Source organism: Camelus dromedarius, unplaced genomic scaffold, assembly GCF_036321535.1.
Source record: "Camelus dromedarius isolate mCamDro1 unplaced genomic scaffold, mCamDro1.pat HAP1_SCAFFOLD_114, whole genome shotgun sequence".
NCBI lineage: Eukaryota > Metazoa > Chordata > Mammalia > Artiodactyla > Camelidae > Camelus > Camelus dromedarius.
This window is the reverse complement of record NW_026989787.1, coordinates 2986517-3008185: the sequence shown is the minus strand read 5'-3', so window position 1 is coordinate 3008185 and position 21669 is coordinate 2986517. Positions and strand designations below refer to the sequence as shown.

The 21669-nt window shown below is 40.0% G+C and overlaps 1 non-coding gene across 1 annotated transcript; it reads left to right on the top strand.

Annotated features, from left to right (window-relative positions):
- Nucleotides 1-460: 460 nt before the first annotated feature.
- On the top strand, nucleotides 461-590 carry LOC135320756 (small nucleolar RNA SNORA18). The gene has a single exon (XR_010380070.1). It is a non-coding gene; the product is annotated as a small nucleolar RNA SNORA18 (small nucleolar RNA).
- Nucleotides 591-21669: the final 21079 nt, after the last annotated feature.

The window sequence follows — 21669 nt, the reverse complement described above, 5'->3', positions numbered from 1 at the left end:
TGCCCCAGATGCACAGACTGTGGAAAGGATATGTGAAACAAAATTCTACCAGAGCTTTAACCTGGACTTATAGCATCCAAAACTGAAAAAATAAAATTATTTCTTTTAAGCCACCCAGTCAGCATTATTTTATTAGGGTTGTTATGGCTAAGATACCCATAAGAAGAAGAAAGATCAATCATTAGAAACAGAATGAAAAACAAACTTATGGTTGTTTGGGAGGAAGGTGGTGGGGAGGGATAAATTGGGAGTTCAAGATTTGCAGATACTAACTACTCTATATAAAGTAAACAACAAGTGTTTACTGTATAGCAGAGGGAACTATATTCAATGTCTTGCAAGGGCCTATGATGGTAGAAAATATGAAAATGAATATATGTGTGTATATGGATGGCTGGCATATTATGCTGTACAGCAGACATTAATGCAACATTGTAAAATGAATATATTTCAATTAAAAAAAGAGAATCACCTGATGGGGCTTTTTCTGTAGACCTACATCATTGGAAACGCCTCACAGAGTAACTATGTGGTTTCCTTTCCTCAGAGAACTGCGTGTTAGATCTGTGGGAAAGAGCTACAAGACAGAGCTGCTAAATAAACTATGAAAATACCTTAAAAAACCCTTTTGTATCTTAGGTATTATCATATCTCAACAATCAGTGCTGTTCCAGACTGTGATCTGTGTGATTTGAACTTAATTCATGATTAGAAAGTGTTGAAAACTCAGAACCAGGAAGATCCATCTTCCCTGACCCCAAATATGTAATAATCCTAAAGTAACCTGCTTGAGGAAACTGGATCCCAAAGGTTACAAGTGAGGAGATTTAGAAGTGTGTCCGTGTTCTACTAGAGGTCAAAGAAGCTCAACTAAAAGAATTATGGACTGAATGACAGGAAAACAGTTGATTGAGCAAATATTCTTGTTTTAATTATATATTTATGTTTATTTCTGCTTTGTCTTTTTTTTATTGAGTTATAGTCAGTTTACAAGGTTGTGTCAATTTCCAGTGTAGAGCACAATTTTTCAGTTATACATGACCATGCATATATTCATTGTCACATTCTTTTTCATCATGAGCTACCACAAGATCTTGTATCTATTTCCCTGTGCTGTACAGTGTAATCTTGTTTAACTATTCTACATATGCCTGTCAGTATACAAATTTCAAGCTTGAGCAAAAATTCTTTTTGAAAGGGCTATCCTGAAGATTATGACAGAAACATAGGAGGAAGTAAGGGGATGGGCACTGGAAGGAATTACAACATGTGAATTTCTTAAAAAGTTTATTGACTTACATAATTTTGCCTATTGCACAATATAAAAGAAAAAAACATTTTACATTTAAAAAAATGAAACAGAACTAGAGATAACATTTATGACAGAATTATTAAAAAGGGATCCTAGACAGCTAACATAACCATACTCCATATGTTAAAGATGGTAGAAAAAATATTAAGCATGCTAAGTAAACACATAGAACACATAAGAAAGGTTTAGGCCAAACCTCTAGTGGTAAAAAATACAATTTCTAAGAAGAAAAATACATGCTGGAATGTATTAACAGCAAATTAGAAACTACAGAAAAAATATTAATCAACTTGTTGACATGATAACAAAAGACAGGCAAAAGGAAACACAAGAAAAGTAGACTGAATAACTGAACAGCATAACAGTGAGCTGTGTGAGAACTTCCAGCAGACTAATGCATGGAGAACTGGGGTGCCTGGACAAAGTAGTGAGGAATAAATAAAATATTTGAAGAATAAAGACCTGAACACCATAATGCCCAAGGCAATATACAGACTCAATACACTTCCTATCAAATTACCAATGACATTATTCACAAGAGTTGCAAACAAAAAAAAAATGTTAAAATATGTATGGAAACACAAAAACAAAACCCAAAGAGCCAAAACAATCTTGAAGAAGAATGGAGATGGGGGAACCATGCTCTCTGACTTCAGACTATACTACAAAGCTACAGTAATCAAAACAATATGGTCCTGAAATAAAAACAGACACATAGGTCAATGGAACAGGATTGAAAGTCCAGAAGTAAACCCATACGATTATGGTCAATTCATCTATGACAAAGGAGGCAAGGATATACAAGGGAGAAAAGACAGTCTCTTCAGTAAGTGGTGATGGGGAAACTGGACAGCTACCTGTAAAAGACAGAGGTTAGAACATTCTCTAACATCATATATACAAAAATAAACTCAAAATGGATTCAAGACTTAACATAAGACCTGATACTACAAAAGTCCTAGAGCAAAACACAGGCAGAACACTTCTCACACATAAATCACAGCAGTATATTTTTTGAACCAGCCCCTGTGGTAATGGAAATAAAAGCAAAAATAAACAAATGCGATCTAAGTAAACTTAAATGTTTTTGCAGATCTAATGATACCATCAAAAAACCAAAAAGTTAACATACAGAACTGGAGAAAATGTTTGCAAATGGTGAGACCGACAAGGAACTAATTTAAAAAATACACAAACAGCACATACAACTTAATATCAAAATAACAAGTATCCTAATCTAAAAATGGGCACAAGACCAAAACAAGCAATTCACCAATGAAGACATACAAATGGCCAATAGACACACGAGAAATTGCTCAGCATTGCTAATTGGCAGAAAAATGCAGAACAAAACTACAATGAGATATCACTTCATATCAGTTAGAATAGCCATCATTAAAATGTCTACAAACAATAGATGCTGGAGAGGGTGTGGAGATAAGGGAACCCTCCTACACTGTTGGTGGGAGTGTGGATTGTGCAGTCACTATGGAGGACAGTATGGAAGTTCCTTAAAAAGCTAAAAATAGACTTAACATGTGATCCAGCAATCTCACTCCTGGGCATATACCAGGAGTAAAATAAAATTCAAAAAGACACATACACCCCAATGTTCATAGCAGCATTATTTGCAATAGCCAAGACATGGAAACAACACAAATGTCCATCAACAGAAGACTGGATAAAGAAGATATGGCATATACATATACATTCACATATACATAAAATGGAGTACTACTCAGCTATAAAAAAGAATAAAATATTGCCATTTGCAAAAACATGGGTAGACCTGGAGATCATCATTCTAAGTGAAGTAGGCACAAAAAAGAAAGAAAAATACTGTATGGTATCATTTAAATGTGAAGTCTTTAAAAAAAGGATAAAAGTGAACTACTTATTATTTATAACTTGATGATTGATTCCTTGAATATGTGTAAGAATATTTCACTGTCCTTTATGATCAAGTTACTGCATTCTTTTGATTCTTATTTTGTGGTTGGCTTTATTCACTTCTTAAATATGTAGGTTTAGAAAGCTAAAGCTCTAATCTGTACTTAAAAACAATGTTCAGTACATATATGTAAACTATAAATATGTGCAGTATACTGTATATATGTATATACATGAAATATATTCCATATGTGCAAATTGTCATAATTCTACCTAATAAAACTGAATAATGATCTTTTTATTTGGTTGTTTGTTTGTATGTTTTGGGGGAAGTAATTAAGGTTGTCAATTTATTTACTTTAATGGCGGTAATGGGGTTGAACCCAGGACTACATGCATGCTGATAAGCACGTGCTCTACCACTGAGCATAGAACTTTATTCCTGAGAATAGTGAAAGCAGGGAGGCACGCCCGATGACTGCCTGAGCTTAGTGCCAGGAGGCAGTTTCCAAGCCGCAGCACAGAGAACGGGAAACTCAAGAGGATGACAGTCACACTGAGTTGAGGGGTAGAGATCAATACTCAGGGAGGCCAAAATGGCTGGATTTGGCAGGACAGCCTCCCTTGGAGGAGTGGGCAGCACAGAGGCCCCCTAGAGTTAGGCTGAATTCTCATCTATATTAAGAGGACACTATCTAAATTTGGGGGAAACATGTTTATACTGTAAAGCACAGGGAGCGATATTCACTTCCTTGTAGCAACTTATGTTGAAAAAGAATATGAAAATGAATGTATGTGTGTTCCTATATGACTGAAGCACTGTGTTGTACACCAGACATTGACACAACTCTGTACACTGACTATACTTCAGTAAAAATATGTTTAAAAAAATAAAACAGAAAACAGTTGGACAAAGAAGCCCAGAGCTCATACAGAACTAGGAGAGGTTCATGGCTCCACCAGCAAGAGTGGAAATAATTCCCAAAACACATGGCATCAGATAAAATCCTCAGGAGAGCACCACCTAAGTACTGGGGCTAAATCATCCCTAAACTAACAGCTGCTCTGGACACACCCTAATAAAACATAGTAACTAGCTTCAAAATGATACAGCTAAGTCCCAGTAGCTTAACTGCATGCAAGAACAGCGTGCAGCACTATTTTAAGGGGTACAACAAAATCTAGCACCCAACACTGTATGTCTGGAATCCAAGCAAAAATCACCAGGCAGGCAAAGGAAGAAGAAATGATGACACAGAACCAGCAGAAGAAACAATCAACAGAAACAGACTCAGAAATGGCAAAATGTAATGGAATTAGCAGCCAAGAGCATTAAACAAGGTTACACTGGTGCAGCCTCTTGGGGAAAAGCCTGGTATTTCCTTAAAAGGTTAAACATAGGGTTATCATATGAGCCAGGAATTCCACTCCTAGGTACACACCCAAGAGAAATGAAAGTGTATGTCCACACAATAAACTTTACACAAGTGTTCACAGCAGCATTTTTCATAACAGCCAAAAAGGAGAAACAATCCAAGGGTCCATCAACTGACAAATGACTAAAATGTAACATATTCGTACAGAGGAATATTATTCATTAAAAAAAAGAATGAAGTACTGAACATGTTACAACATGGATGAAACTGGGAACCATTATGTTAAGTGGGGGAAAAAAGCAGTCACAAAAGAACACATCTGCTTCTATTTATATGAGGTTTCCAGAATAATCAAATCTATAGAGACAGAAAATAGACTAGTGGTTGCCTGGGCTGGAGAGGATGAAGAAAGAATGGGGAGCGACTGCTAATGGGTACAGAGTTTCTCTGAAAGATGATGCAAATAAAGTTTATTGTGTGTATGGGTACCCAACTCTATTACTATACTAAAAGACATTGGTTTATGCACTCGAAGTGGGTAAATGATACATCTGTTCAACAAAGCTATTAAGAAGCTATTATAAATTTACTCCATGTAGTAGAAAGGTAGAGCAAAAAGAAGCAGAGAAACAGTAGATTCAAAATAAAGAAAAACAACGGCACTACCAGGGAAGTAAAATATAAGATTGGAAAAAAAAATAACACACTGCTGGGATTATAGCAAATTAGACATTGCAGAAGATCAGGAAACTAAGAATCAACAATAGAAACAATCCAAACTGAAGCAGAGAGAGACCAAGAAAAACTGAAACACAAATTAACAAAGTATGAGTGACTGGTCAGAAAACACTCAGTTTTAGAACACGTATGTCATTGGGGTCAAAATCGGGAAAGAGGGAGAGGACAGGAAAAATACTTTTTAATTAATGGCTAATTTTTTTAAAGGTTGATAAAAACCATACTCCCACAGATCCAAGAAACCTTGACAAACCTTAAATAGAATAAATACAAAGAAAACCACACGAAGATGAATCACATCAAAATTAGTGATAAAAAGTGAATTTACATAGAATGACTTTCTCCAGGAGCATCCTCGTTGCTGCAAATGGCATTATGTTGTCAGTTTTCATGGCTGAGTAGTATTCCATTGTATAAATATACCACATCATCATTCTAAGTGAAGTAAGCCACAAAGAGAAAGAAAAATACCATATGAGGTCACTCATATGTGGAATCTAAAAAAAAAAAAAAAGCATAAATACAAAACAGAAATAGACTCAAAGACATCGAATACAAACTTGTGGTTGCCAAGCAGGTGGGGGGTTGGAAGAGATAGACTGGGATTTCAAAATTATAGAATAGATAAACAAGATTATCCTGTGTAGCACAGGGAAATATATACAAGATCTTATGGTAGCTCACAGAGGAAAAAAATGTGACAATGAATATATATGTTCATGTATAACTGAAAAATTGTGCTCTACACTGGAATTTTACACAACATTGTAAAATGATTATAAATCAATAAAAAATGTTAAAAAATGAATTTAAAAGTCAGAGAAAAAAAGACACTAAAAACAATAAAGACAGAATGAGAGCAAACTGCTTTTGAGAAACTGTCCAACAGGAGACAATGGAGGAACATCCTTAACAAGGGAGGGGAATGTTATCATTGAACTCTACACCAAGTAAAAAGAAAGATAACATAGTAATAGACAAACAAAAACTTATAGGATTCACTGCCAGCAGAGCTGCACTGTAAGAAATATTAATAGAAAATTCATCAAGCAAAAAGAAAAGGACACCATCTAGATGGACTTTTGAATTTAAACATAGGAATGACAAGCCAGCAAGTATCAATACTTGGGTAAATATAAAGCTTTTATCTCACTTTTAGTATTTTTAAAAGATAATGATGGTTTAATGCACACTAACCATAATGTATCATGGGGGAATATAATGTATGAAGAAGTAAAGGAGGATTAAATAGGAAGGGAGAAATTGCAGGTTATTTTTTCAAGAATTGTACACTCTATGTAAACTAGTATATTATTTGAAGATTGACTATAATCAGTAAACGATGTGCCTAGTCTAAAGCAACCAACATAAACTAACAGAGGCAGAGCTAGTAAGCCAGGAGTGAAGAAAATAGGGATTCATTTAAACAACAGTAACAATGTAACTTAAAAGAAGGCAGGCAAGAAGGAAAGGACACAAAGAAAACAGGACAAATAGGAAACTAGTAACACTAAGGGTAGCTTGGAACCCAAACAGATCATAATTACATTATATACAATGGTCTTCTAAAAAAATTTCCAAATAAGAGGCAGAGATGGGAAGAATGGATAAAACAGCAACAAATACAACAAAAACAAGACCCAACTCCATGCTGTCTACACACAGACAGCCATATAGATTAAATATAAAGACAGATATAGGCTAAAAGTACAAGGAAGGCAAAAAGACAACCCACAGAAACAGTAATCAGGAGAAAGCTGAGATAACTACCTTAATATCAGCTCAAAAAGCACTGAGGATGGAGAGAGACATTCCATGGTAACAAAGGAGTCAATAGACCAAGAGGACAGAACAACCTTAAATGTTTGTCACTAGTGAATTTCAAAATACAGAAAGCAAAAACAGAACTGAAGAGACAAGTTCACAATTACACTTGGATAGCTCAACATTTGTTTCACAATAATTGACAGAACAAGAGGTCACAAAATGAAGATGACCACCTTGATCTAACAGGCATTTACAGAACACACTACCCAAAACAGCATATAAACATGCTTTTCCAGTACACTTAAAACATTCACCAAGACAGATCATATTCTAGGCCATAAAACAACTCTCAGTAAATTTCAAAAGGGCTGAAATCATACCAAGTAGGTTCTCTGACCATAAAAGGGTTAAGTTAAAACAATAATAGAACAATAACTAGAAAATCTTCCGAATACTTGGAAATTAAATAATTTGCTTCTAAATAAACTATGCAGGTCAAAGAAGAAATCATAAGGTAAAATAAAAAGTATTTTGAACAGAATATAAAACAAACAAACAAACAAACACGTTTGGATGTAGCTAAAAGAGTTCTCTCCAGGAAATGTATTCTTCTTTTAACGTTTATATTAGGAAAGAGGAAAAGTCTCAAAGAAAAGATCTAAGCTTCCATCTTAAGCTATAAGAAAAAGAGCAAATTAAACCCATAATAATCAGAAAGAAAGAAATAATAAAGAGCAGAAATTATGTAACTAAAAACATAAAAGAAGTAGAGAAAAATCAGTGATGCTAAACATTAATTTTTGAGAAATCAATAACATCATATGGCTCTAGCCAGTCTACTAAAGAAAAACAAAAGAAATAAGACAAATTACCAACATTAGGAATAAAAACAAAAACACTACAGACCATACACATATTAAAAAGTTACTAAGGGAATAATAAAACATCTTTATGCTCATAATCTTGACAACTTGGGTGAAATGAACAAGTTTCTGAAAATACCCAAAATATCAAAACTAACTCAAGAAAAAATAGAAAAGCCAAAAACAGCACCTTGTCTATTAAATAAATTAAATTAGTAGTTAAAATCTTCACAAAGAAAACTCCAGGCTCTGAAGGAGTCACTGTTGAATTTTACCAAGCCTTTGAGAAAGAGGTAATACAAATTCTACTAGAAAGCATCATGAGACTACCACTACCCTAAATGCCAAAACCAGGCAAAGAATTTAAGAATGCAAGGTTGGTTTAACACTGAAAATCAATCAATGCATTTCATTTCATATATTATATATGGTCCTATAAATAAACATAGAAAAAGCATCATATAAAATTCAATATGTAATCATGATTTTAAAAAAGAAATGTAATTTAATGAACTAGGATTAAGAGGAATATCCTCAACCTGGTAGAAAGCACACATGAAAAATTAACATCACACTTCAAAGTGAAAGAGTGAATGTTTGCCCTTAAGATTTAGAACATTTAAATGATATGTCACTTCCATTCAAAATGTACTGGAGATCCTAGCCAGTGAGATAAAGCAAGAAAAATAAATTTTATATATATTATATATATATATATATATATATATATTATATATATATAAAATAAATATACACACACATATTCATACATATGAATAAAAGAAAGGTGTTAAAACTTTATTCACAGATATGATCAAACCAGGAAATTCTAAGAAATCCACAAAACATTGTATTAGAACTAATATGTCAGTTTAGCAAAGCTGCAAGAGAGAAGGTCAACATATAAAAATCCACTATACTTCTATATCCCAGAAATGAACAGTTGGAAGCTGTAATTCTGTAAATATCATTTAAAATGAATTCAGAATATTAAATACTTAGGAATAAGTTCCACAAAATGTGTGCAAGATCTCTACTCTGAACCATAGAAAACATTGCTGGACGAAATTAAAGAACACTGGACCTAGAACAGTGCAAACAATTTTCAAAAAAAACTAAGTTGGAAGACTTACACTATTTGATTTCAAGACTTAATATAAAGCTAATGTAATAAAGATAGCATGGTACTGGTATAAGAAAAGGTATGTACTTCAATATAATAGAATAAAAAAAGCCAGAGGTATACTAAGAGGTAACAATAGCTCAATGGATATAGTAACATACTAGCGGTTCTAGATGAATGGATGGCGGACATCACTCCCAATGAACATGTCCATTGCCACCCGTTAGTTTTTCCTAGGTACAACCCCAGGGCCCTGTTTTGCCTCTAAGCCCTCAATGAAACAAAGCTTTTTTAAATGGATGTGATGATTCACAATTCATTTTGGGGCAAAGGCTAAAAATAGTAAGGCTTAGAAATAATCTACTCAGTTTACTAGTTATAAACCATTGCTTTACTGAGCGTGAAATACACTAGGGCAATCTTGAAAACATTTAAGAATTAGACTCCTACAACCAATACCACAGAAATTCAAAATATCACGGGAATACTATAAAGAACTACATGGAAACATACTGGACAACCTAGAAGTAACGGACAATTTTCTGGAAATGTGTAGTCCACCAAGACTGAATCACAGACCAGTCACTAGAAATGAAACAGAATTAGCAATAAAACAAAAACAAAAACAAAAACAAACAAACAAAAACCTCCCTGAAAACAAAAATCCAGGACTAGATGGCTTCCCTAGGGACTCCTACCAAACATACAATAAAGAACACATACTAGTCCTTCTCAAACTCTTCAAAAGGTTGAAAAGGACAGAGTACCATCAAACTCATTCTATGAAGCCCCCATCACCCTGACACCAAAACCAAAGACACTATCAAGAAAGAAAATAACAGGCCAATATCACTATGAAAATAGATGTAAAATTCCTCAACAAAACATTAGCCAACAGAATCCAACAGCACAAAATGAAGATCATACATCATGATCAAGTTGGGTTCATCCCAGGAACACAAGGATGGTTCAACATACACAAATCAATCAATGTGATACACCACATCCACAGAAGAAAGGCCAAACACTGCATGATAATCTCAATAGATTTGGAAAAAGTATTTGATAAAATTCACCCATTTATGATAAAAACTCTTACAAAATTGGGTATAGAGGGAACATATCTCAACATAATAAAAGCTATTTATGACAAATTTAAAGCCAGCAACTGAAAACCTTCCCACTAAAATCTGGAACAAGACAAGGATGCCCACTATCACCACTCCTATTCAACACAGTCTTGGAAGTCCTAGCCACAGCCATCAGGCAAGAAGAAGAAATAAAAGAGATCCAAATTGGAAAAGAAGAGGTAAATTTGTCATTATATGTGGATGACATGATACTATATATAGGAAACCCAAATATTCCACAGAAAAAAACCACGAGAGCTAGCAAAAGAATTTGGCAAGGTAGCAAGATACAAGATTAACATTTAAAAATCAGTTGCATTTCTTTACACTAATAATGAATCAACCAGACAAGAAAGTAAAGAAACAATCCCTTTTAAAATTGCATCCAAAAAAACAAATACTTAGGAATAAATATGACCCAAGAAGGGAAAGACTTAAATGTGGAGACCAACAAAACACTGACTAAGGAATTTAAAGAGGACTTAAAGAAATGGAAAGATATCCCATTTTCTTCCATTGGAAGAATTAATCTTGTTAAAATGGCCATACTGCCCAAAGTGATCTACAGATTTAATGTGATACCTATCAAATTGCCCAAGACGTTTTTCACAGAACTAGAATAAATCATCCTAAAATTTATATGGAATCATGAAAGACCCAGAATTGCCAGAGCATTACTGAAGAAAAAGAACAGAGCTGGAGGACTAACCCTCCCAGACTTCAGACAATACTACAGAGCTACAATCAAAACAGTATAGTATTGGTACAAAAACAGACATATGGATCAATGGAACAGAATAGAGAGTCCAGAAATGAACCCACAAACTTTTGGTCAATTAATCTTTGACAAAGGAGGCAAGAACATACAGTGGAGTAAAGACAGTCTATTTAGCAAATGGTGTAGGGAAAAATGGACAGCAGCATGTAAATCAATGAAGTTAGAATTCTCCCTCACACTATACACAAAAATAATTTATAATGGCTTAAAAACTTAAACACAAGACAAGACACTATAAACCTCTTAGAAAGAAAACATAAGCAAAACATTATCTGACATACATCTCAGCAATGTTCTCCTAGGGCAGTCTACCTGAACAATAGAAATAATAGCAAAAATAAACAAACCATTGGGACCTAACTGAACTTATAAGCTTTTGCACAGCAAAGGAAACCATAAGCAAAACAAAATGACAACCTACGGAATGGGAGAATATATTTGCAAATGATTTGACTGACAAAGGCTTCATTTCCAGAAAACATAAACAGCTCATACAACTTAAAATAAAAAACAAACAACCCAATCCAAAAATGGGCAGAAGACCTGAACAAGCATTTCTCCAGTGAAGACATACAAATGGCCAATAGGCACATGAAAAAAATGCTCAATATTGCTAATTATAAGAGAAATGCAAATCAAAACTGCAATGAGTTATCACCTCACACCAGTCAGAATGGCCATGATTTAAATGTCCAGAAACAGTAAATGCTGCAGAGACTGTGGAGAAAAGGGAACATTCCAACACTGTTGGTGGGAATGTAGTTTGGGGCAGCCACTATTGAAAACAGTAGGGAGATTCCTTAAAAGACTGAAAATAGACTTACCCTATGATCCAGCAATCCCACTTTTGGGTGCACATCAGGAGGGAGCTCCAATGCGGAAAGATAACCCGCACCCCAATGTTCATAGCAGCAGTTTATACAACAGCCAAGACATGGAAGCAACCTAAATGAAGCAACGTATGATTAGATAAAGAAATAGTGGTGTATTCATGCAATGGAATACTACTCTGCCATAAAAAGGATTGAAAATGTCATTTGTAGCAACATGGATGGACCTAGAAATCATCATTCTAAGCGACATGAGCCAGAAAAATAAAAATACCATATGATATCACTCATATGTGGAATCAAAGAAAAAAAGAGTGAGAGAGAGAGACTATGAATTCATCTACAAAACAGAAATAGACTAACAGACTTAGTAAACAATCTTATGGCTACCAGGGAAATGGGGTGGGAAGGGATAAATTTGGGAGTTTGATATTTACAAATGTTAGGCACTACATATAAAATTATATTTTAAAAACAGTTTCTTCTGTATAGCACAGAGATCTACGTACAATATCTGGTAATAACCTATACTGGAAAAGCCACTAGAGCCACCACCTGGGGAAGCAAGAGAAGAAGGATTTAGTCATCCTGGGCTACAGCCCGGTCCTACACAAGACCTTGCCTGCCGCCTACACTGCCCCCTGGCTGCACTGCATCCTCCTCCCAGGAGCAGGCTCACATGAAGACTTGTATCCCTTGAACCTGGGGCAGCAGATGCCACCTCAGGCCAGGTCATGGGGGAGATAGGAGCAAGACCACCAGAGAGCCTGAGGCAGCCCCCTACCCCTGCCACTGTCCCCACCCCCAACCGCTGACCACACTGCACCTGCCTCCCTGGAGCAGGTTGAATGAGAGAGGTGAGTCCCGTGATCATGGGGCAGCAGGGGCCACCCGCAGGACAGGCCACAGAGGGAGATGGGAGCAAATCCAGCTGTTCTGCCAAAAGCTTTTGATCTCACAGGCAGGCCAACAAGCTCCTGAAGTTCCGGGCCTCACCCGTTATTGTGCCCCAGGTTGCCTGTGCCCCGGAGGTTCCAGGGCCGCCTCCACTTGCTGGGCAGCTCCACTTACACAGGAAGGCCTTGGCGGGAGGGCCAGTCCGAGGTGGTCCAGGGCCTTCCCAGTGCCCTCCCACCTGAGCTGCCCGGGCCTCACCCGCCAGCTCCTTGACATGCACGCCCCCACCAGCGCCCCCTTATCTGCCGGGCAGCAGCAGTGGAGGCGACAGCAAGCGGCGGCCCTGACCCCAGGCCGTGTTCTTCCTCTGGGAGCTGGTCCAGGAGCCCCTCGCTCTAGCCCAGGTTCCACACGCTCTGCGTGGGCTCCAGGTGTCCCGGGCGGTGTACCGGGAGGTGAGGCGGTGGGGCTGGGGGTCCATCCCTCTGCCTGGCCCGGCCGGGTCACCATCCCACACCACATAGGACCAGGCCCCGGCACCCAACAAGAACCACCACTGGCCCTGGGCCAGGCCACGCCCCCAAGCCCCACTCCCCCTGCTCACCGCCCCCACCCCACCACTGGCCCCCCATCTCTGTCCAGGCACTGTCCCAAACAGACCCCCAAGACAGAGCTCATCCTCACACTGAGGTTCAAGCCCCCACACTCCGCCCCACTAGGTCCTAACTATGACTCCCACAGCCCAAAATGACTCTTCATCCCTCACCCCAGGATTAACCCCAACCCCTCAGCTGGCTTCCCCCTATTCCCAGAGCCTCTCACCATGGCCAGCCCTGACTCCCCAGTTGGGTCACTTCCACTCCAAGCAGCCCTCACCCCCCAGCTTGTCCCCTCACACTGTGGGATCACACCTCACTCTGAGTGCACCCCTGTCCCAAGCTGACTCCCTTATCGCTCACTGCTTACCCCGCTGGGGGCAGGGCAGACCTGGCTCTGGTCACCATGGCGACAAACACCAGAAGCTGATCTGGCCTGGTGTGTCTGTCCAAGGCTTCTGGGCACTTCCAACAGGCTGGGGCAGTTCCAGTTCCCATCAGGGAGCCCTACCCCAGCGCCTGGGCCACATCTGAGCCAGCAGGCCAGGGTTGTTCACGTCTGCACACCGATGGCCCATGGGCATTTGATGGGTGACGTTGCAGATGGTGATCTGCACCCCGAGGGCAGAGACACTGGGCAGGTGGACCTGTGGGATGGGTGGGCAGAGCCAAGCCCGGTGATGGAAAGCAGGTGGTGGGTTGTGTGCCTGTCCTGGGCTCCACCAAGTTGGGTGCAGGGACCATGTCTTTTTGTGACAGGGCAGATAGAAGATGGATGGGAACTTTGAAAGTGTCTAAGTGAGGAGCCCAAGAGAACATAGCTGGCATGAGCTGGCCAGGCCACCTTGGACCATGCCACACCACTGGCCCTTGCATCTGGGGAGACTGACAATTAATGGGCAAGTCAGACGTCCCCCTCCTCCCCCACCTGTGCTGTAGTTTACGGACAATTGAAGGGAGTTTGACAGGTAATTTTAAACACCAATAATTGTTACTTTCTCTGCAGGAGATCAGGTCCACAGTCACGGTGAACCTGGCAGGGCTCCTGCCAAACCCCAGCCTGGGGCGGAGGAGAAACATCCTCTTACCTCTCACCAAAAGGCACTGGAATATAAAAGAACAAGCCTGACTCCATATTAGATCTTTTCCTTTTCCTTTAACCCTGTGCCCTGTTTTCTAGGCTCAGACTTGCCAGCTCTGCATCTTTTGTAAAACAATGTTGCCTTTAGCCTGAAATACACAGGAGAGCCTGTTCTCAAGGCTCTGACCTTTAAGGATATTAACACTTTTGCATTCCTATAAAGATAACAATTTGCAGAATAGGAAATAACCTTTGTTTTGTGGAAGGTTTACAGGGGCACCATGACCTACCTGACCCAGGTGGACAGCTGCAAGAAAAAAAAAATCCAAGAACAAAGAAATCTGACACCAAGAAATTTGTAACAACCAAACACACTCCCACCCCTTTTTAGTAGAAAGGAGCCTGAATTCTGACTTGGGAAAGATGATTCTTCAGGACATTAGTCTGCTTTTATCTTAGTAGGGCTGGCTTTTCAAATAAAGTTGCTATTCCTTGCTCCAACACCTTATTTCCCAATTTATTGGCCTGTCATGCAGCAAGCAGAACTCAGTAACAGAAACAGAAATTGCATATAATAATGACTTAGAATTTCTTTTAAACCTTCTCCATGCTGAAGTTCTAAAATGTAACCTTTGCCTATGGGAGAGAAAGGGGCACATGTGTTATCCTCCCACGTTTGAAATGAGTTGGCGCCAAGTATACTCAGCTGTAAGATTGCCTGGGGATAGCAACACTAATTTGCAAACACTTGACCAAGGAACAGAAGCACCAAAACCTGCTTCTCAACAACCCCCTTTCACCCCAGGCTACAGTTCCCAGTGTTCAGATCGGATAGATTAATTGAAACATTCAGTTCCATATTGATAAGTTTCTTGGGTACTTTCATCTCATCCCCACATTTTAAAAAGTTGTGAAAATAAAAAGGAAAAATGAAAGATGCCTAGTGGGGAAAAAAGCAAACAAACAAAAAAAAAAAAAAAAAAGAAGAAGAGAAGAAAAACAAACAGAAAGATACAATAAGGGCTTAGTTCCATCACAAAGTATTGAAGTCCCTTCATAAATGTCACATGTCACATGATCATGATTGCAAAATATAAACACTTAGAATTGGCGCTGCTAAACAGAGATCATAATGCCATTTGCAGCAACATGGATGCTCCTGGAGAATGTCATTCTAAGTGAAGTAAACCAGAAAGAGAAAGAAAAATACCATATGAGATCGCTCATATGCGGAATCTAACAAAGACAAAACAAAACAAAACATAAATACAAAACAGAAACAGACTCATAGACATAGAATACAAACCTGTGGTTGCCAGGGGGAAGGGGGTGGGAAGGGACAGACTGGGGGTTCAAGATTGGTAGGTACTGACAGGTAAACATATAATAGACAAACAAGTTTAGGCTGTAGAGCACAGGGAAATATATTCAAGATCTTGTAAGTAGCTCATGCTAAAAAAATATGAAAACAAATATATGTGTATTCATGTATGACTGCAAAATTGTGCTGTGCACCAGAAATTGATGCAACCTCGTATACTGATTATAACTCAATAATAATAATAAAAAGCAGAAATCAGGCCATGGTTACTCGAGCATCTCCATGCAGGGATCTGGTAACCTACTTCCTCTGGATGCAGCCCCGAGAAGGCATCTTCAGCTCAAAGCTGGAAAAACTGTGCCAACTGTGGAAAAGCTGGAGAGGCCTTGGCCTGGAGACCTCGGATCATACCTCATCTGGTCCAACTAAGAGACTCGGTCCACGCAGGTCAAGGCTCAGAGCCCATGCGGTGGGGACAGGGCGAGCACAGGTCCCTGCAGCCTGGTTTCGGCCCCAACAAACCTGCTCCGCAGCTTCCGGGAAACTCTGGGGCGCAGTCGAGTACCTCTTGCCCCTGGAACAATTTCTGTCTACACACAGGCTCACAGATCAAGTCTGTTTTAAGTTAATCGTAGGCATTTGCCGGAGGTGGGGCAGGGGGAAGGGTAAACGGGGGCTAGGAAGAAGACTCCTCTGATTTGCTTACTGAAAAGGAAAGGGCTAAAGAACCGCTACTTCGTCCCCAAAATCCTCAGCTGCTCGATCACAATATTGGCCAATTGGTCAAAAATTTCTTCATCTCTTTTTAAAATAAAGTTCTTTTTTCTTTATGAATTCTGGGAGTCTCTAGAGAGGGCCATCAGGATGGGGGTCACTTGTGCTTCTGGGCTGAGAGCCAAGACCTGATGTGCAGATTGGAACCAGTTCTCCCAGAGACAAGGAGCCCTAGGCTGGGGCAGAATCCTGAGCGAGTAAGCCAGAGTTTGGGGCTTTTTTTGAAGGGTGGTGGTGGAAGTGGGGAGGTCCCTGGAAAAGATGTTCCAGCAGAGGCAGGAGTCTGGGCTCTGTGAAATAGGAAAAAAGAGATGCAGAGCAGTCTCCCATTGATGCCTGCCTGAGTCCCAGCACTGAGAAGTCGGGGATGCAGCACTCTCCTGGGGCCGTACAGTGCACAGGGCTCCGAGGTCAGGGATGGAGGTGTACAGTGAAACAGGCCTGTGCACAGCATTTTGAGGTCAGGGGTGCAGCCCTTTTCTGGTACAGGACTGTGAACAGGACCCCATGGTCAGCTTTGCAACATTATCCTGGGACAATGCTGTGCATACAGCCCCCAAATTAGGGATGCAGCCCTGTTTTGCACCAGTCCTGTACACAGGGCTCTGAGGTCACTGATGGAGCCCTGTCCTTGAACACCCCTATGCACAGCACCCTGCATTCAGGGGGGCAAACCTGTCATGCTAAAGTCCTCTATGCAAGGCTCTGAAGTCAGGGGTGCAGACCTACCCAGGTGCAGTCCTGTCCACAGGGCTCCCAAGTCAGGGATTCAGCTGTTCTCAGAGAGTCTTGTGCATGGGCCTCCGAGGTCAGCTGTGCTGCCCTGTCCTGGGACAGCCTGTGCAAGAGGCGAGGAGATCAGGGATGCATTGCTATTTGGGGACAGTTTTTTTGCACAGAGCAAAGGTCAAGAATGCAGCCCTATCCTGGGACAGTAATGTGCACAGGGATCTGAGATCATTGATGCAACTCTATCCTGGTAAAATCCTATGCAAAAGTTCCAGAGGTCAGGGATTCAGGCCTGACCTGTGACAGCCCTGTGCACTGGCGTCTGAAGTTAGGGGTGTAGACGTATCCTGATACAGACCTGTATATACTGCTCTCAGCTCAGGGATGCGGCCATATTCTCTTTTGTCCTTTCTGATAACTGGGGAGGGATCAGCACCTTCCTCTACCCTCCACCTGCCCACCATGGCATCCTTCTGGGCTCTGGAAGGACCCCAGGCTTGCATGTCACACTCCAGATCCATGGTCACATACTCACAGCTGCCCTCTCTGGAGTTGGCAGGTCCCTCTACCACCCCTGACCGGCCTCTTCTCAAGGACACCTGTGCAGGATTGCTCACATCACTTACCATCATAAACGTCCCATTCTTTAAATTTCCATGGGTCTTGTTTTGCCATAGAAAGACAACTAGTTACTTTTTATCAATCTTTTTGAAGACAAGAATCTCAAGATCCCTGACAGAGACTTTAACTATGATGGTTTGACCCCATGCCCTTTTGTATGATTATGACTTTTCTCCCTCTTATTTTTAAGAGAATCACATTTCCAAATTTGATCAATTTCTAACTCTGAGAGCTAATCCCAAAGTTAGCCACCAGATGGTGCACGATCTCTTAATCTCACATCTGGCTTGTTCTTTACAGATAAAATGAAGTATGCTCAGTTTTAAGACTGTTTCCAGAAGCATTCCAAAAAATTTTTTAATGTCCTGTAAAGAAAAGTATTTAGAAATGGGCTGGGCAAAGGGGAAAATTCGTAATTTATCTAGCCACACAGTTCAGCAGAACTGGCGACTCAAGGCAAAACTTGGGGAGGAAGCTGTCTCACCAGGTTATAGCCACAGATGGCATTATTCCAAAGTAATGTTGATTGCTATATTTCTAAGGATTTTTTTGCCATCTAATTTTGGAACTGTACAGATTCCCTTCTATATAGACATAATCAAATTTAAAAAAAATTTTAATTAAAAACAAAATTAACAGAGGTATTTGGGATTGAACCCCAAACCTGGTGCATGCTAAGTGCATGCTCTACCAAAGAGCTGTGCCCTCTCCCCACTGGGGAGATATTTTAATAAATGAAAAAGTCCAATAAAAAGTCCAAAAACCAGGGACATTTGCAGAGAATACAGTTGCCCAGGATGATGAAATTGCCAGAGAGTTTGGGGTGTATTTTTTTGTTAGTAGTTGATGTTCATTTTGTTTTGCTTTTGTCTCAAATCAGAGTAGACCACCGTGGTGACTGTTGCTCCTCTGTGGAGCCAAGGTTTGATCAACTGTTGTACCAGGAAGCCCTTGAAATGGCGGCCCAACGGAGCAGCCTGTGAAGCGGAGACACACAGGTCCCCTGGAGCAGCCCAGGAAGCAGCTACACAGAGCCTCCCCAATGCTTCCCACCAGGGCCCGGTTAGCAGGTTTCGAAGGCACCTCGTGCCCAGAAACAAGAGGGCCAGGCAAGGTCAAAGCTGAAGATTCTGCCTGGACCCCTATTCTCCAAGGTCCTGCTTCTGCCACAAAAGCTAAGAAGAAGAAAAAATGGTGCGGGATGTTGTTGGTCCCCTCTCCCCACAACTCACTGTTAAAATGTTTGCAGACATGAATCCAGAGAATTATATTAAAGTGTACAATTTCCCTAAGGGCTTTTAATCGGCAGGGAGAGGAGGAGGGAGAGGCACTCTGCTCAAGGCTGATTTGCACCCAGAGGCGGCTGAGAGCTTGCAGATTTCTGGCCTCTGGCAGATGCTCCCCTTGTGCTATTTAAGGGCAAGCACCTGGCTTTGGAAGGTCAAAGGTCTCTTGGCCCTGTCTTCTCCAGGAAACCTTTCCAAGCCTGTCATGTTGCCACTCAGGGTGACCGGGGAAGTGAAAACTTGCTTTCAAACCAGGCCTCAAGTTTGGGCATTTCTTGAAGCTGCAAACCCCACACTTCCCAGCTCAGGCAACTGATGGTGGGGTGGGGAGAGTGGAAACCAAAAAGGCCAGGGCAGCCCTGCTGTCATCTTCCAACAGTCTTAGGGTCTCTCGACCCTCAGTGAGATTTGAAGGGAGTGAGACCAAAGCAGTGCTGGTGACACTTCCTTAGTAACAGCAGCATTTGGGGAACCTACCTTGTCACTTCTTAAAATTTGAAATGTATTTGAAAATTAACATTGTGTGAATGTAAGTTGTACACTCGCATGTTGTATGATGGTTGCCGTTGTAGAGATAATTAGCACCTCTGTCAGTTTGACTCCCTTTCCTGGCACCCTCGCTAGAAGAGGGAAGTGAATTGTGAACAGCTGGGTGCTAGGATTAAAAAAAAAAAAAAAGGAAAAATTAACTGTGTTAAGAAATCTTTCATTTTAAAAATTCACCAAAACTTAAGTATAAAAAACAGGGAATGGTGTGTCCCCTAATGATCCCTCCAAATTTAAAAGAGCTTTTTGTATATAATAAGGGAAACAAAGCTGCAGAGCTGAATTTAACAGTAGTTATTAGCTTATTTTTAGAAGAGGCAAGGAAAACCTAAGGCGAGTGAAACTTAGACGCTTAAGACTCAAAATCATTGCAGACCCAACGTTTCAACTGAGGCTGCAGCAGAGTCGAGTTAAGACTCAGCATTGTTTTTCTGTTTTGTTTTGTTTTGTTTTACCCCATCTAAATAGTACCCATTTGACCAGAATGTCCTATTCTCGCCTTTATAAGAAAATTTACTGTGTAGTATGTAGAGAGCCAATGGAACATTTAAAAGTCTCTGACTATTCTGAAACTTGGACAAAATTATCATGTACATACACCCACAGGGACATGTCTGAAACCAGTTTATGAAAGAAAATGATAGGAAAAAGTACACATCCTTGGTTGGAGGGACTCAAGAAAAGAAGGGAGGTTGAACTTTAAATACAAGGATTTTGGTGTTCTAAACTGCTGTATAAATTTCCCTATGCCTAGAAATTATTGATTTTTTAAAAACTTAATTTCCTCACCAAGGAGGGCATAAAACAGTGCCAAACTAATGCTGAATTTTCACCCAGATGTAAGTCCCCAGGCCTCCTTAACCTGCCCTCTCAAACAACCTGTCTTACAGAAATTCACCATAAACAGGTTCACATGTAGTTTGAATTTTTGTATAGGCTTTGTTTTTCCTTCCAGCAGCTTGATATTCCTCAGGATGGGGACAGATTGATTTAGCCCCTTCCTTCACTATTGCTTGCTTGGCTTGTTTCCAAAATTACTCGATTACGCACAGTTGCCCTGAAATGCTACTGGCATCATTGTGTCAATGTTGGAATATTTCCCTAGGAGAGCTTCCTAGATGTGGAACTGCTGGGTTTTACAGAATGAGCCCCGTTAAAAGTTGTATTGCCAAACTGCCCTGCAAGATACCATACCAATTTATTTTTCCACTGCAGGGTCGGAAAGCTCTTTTTGCTAGACTCACCCAAACTTGGTAGTACCAATCTATATCATCTCCATGTGGGTCATTTTTTCCTGTCTAGCCCACTATGTAGATTTAGAGAATATTTTAATATCTTAGAGGACTGGCCTGCTCTCACTGGGCAGTTGACAGTCTTGGTCATGTGATTTCCCAATGAAGCAATTTATTAAAATGCATAAGACACCAATTGAAGGAAAATGTGTGTACCCATGGCTTCTCAAAATATTGGTTTTATTCTACAAATGCATGCTCTAGTGCTCATTATACTCTTTAAATTATGTTTATATTATGTATACATAAAGGAGTGTATTTACCTATTAAAAGAAGATAAATTAGATAGGAAGACTTTATTTGGAAACTGTGGCCAAAGGCCATTAAAGGATGTTATTAAGGAACAGAGGCAAAAATGACAAATTCTCCTAATTCAAAAAGGTTCATGCACCTGAATGCTCAGAGCCGCACTATTTACAATAGTGAAGATATGGAAGCAACCTGAGTGTCCACTGACAGATTAATGGTAAAGATACAGCATGGATATATACACACAAGGACTATCACCTGCTTATAAGAAATTGTGCCATTTGCAACAACGTGGATGGACCTATTATGCTAAGTGAAATAAGTCAAAGTCAAATACTGTTGCAACATATATAGAGTCTAAAAAATAAATGAATATATCTAGCAAAACAGAAACAGACCAACAGACATAGCAAACTGGTGTTCACCATTGGGAGAAGGAATGGGGAAAAGGCCAGGTAGGGCAGGAGACT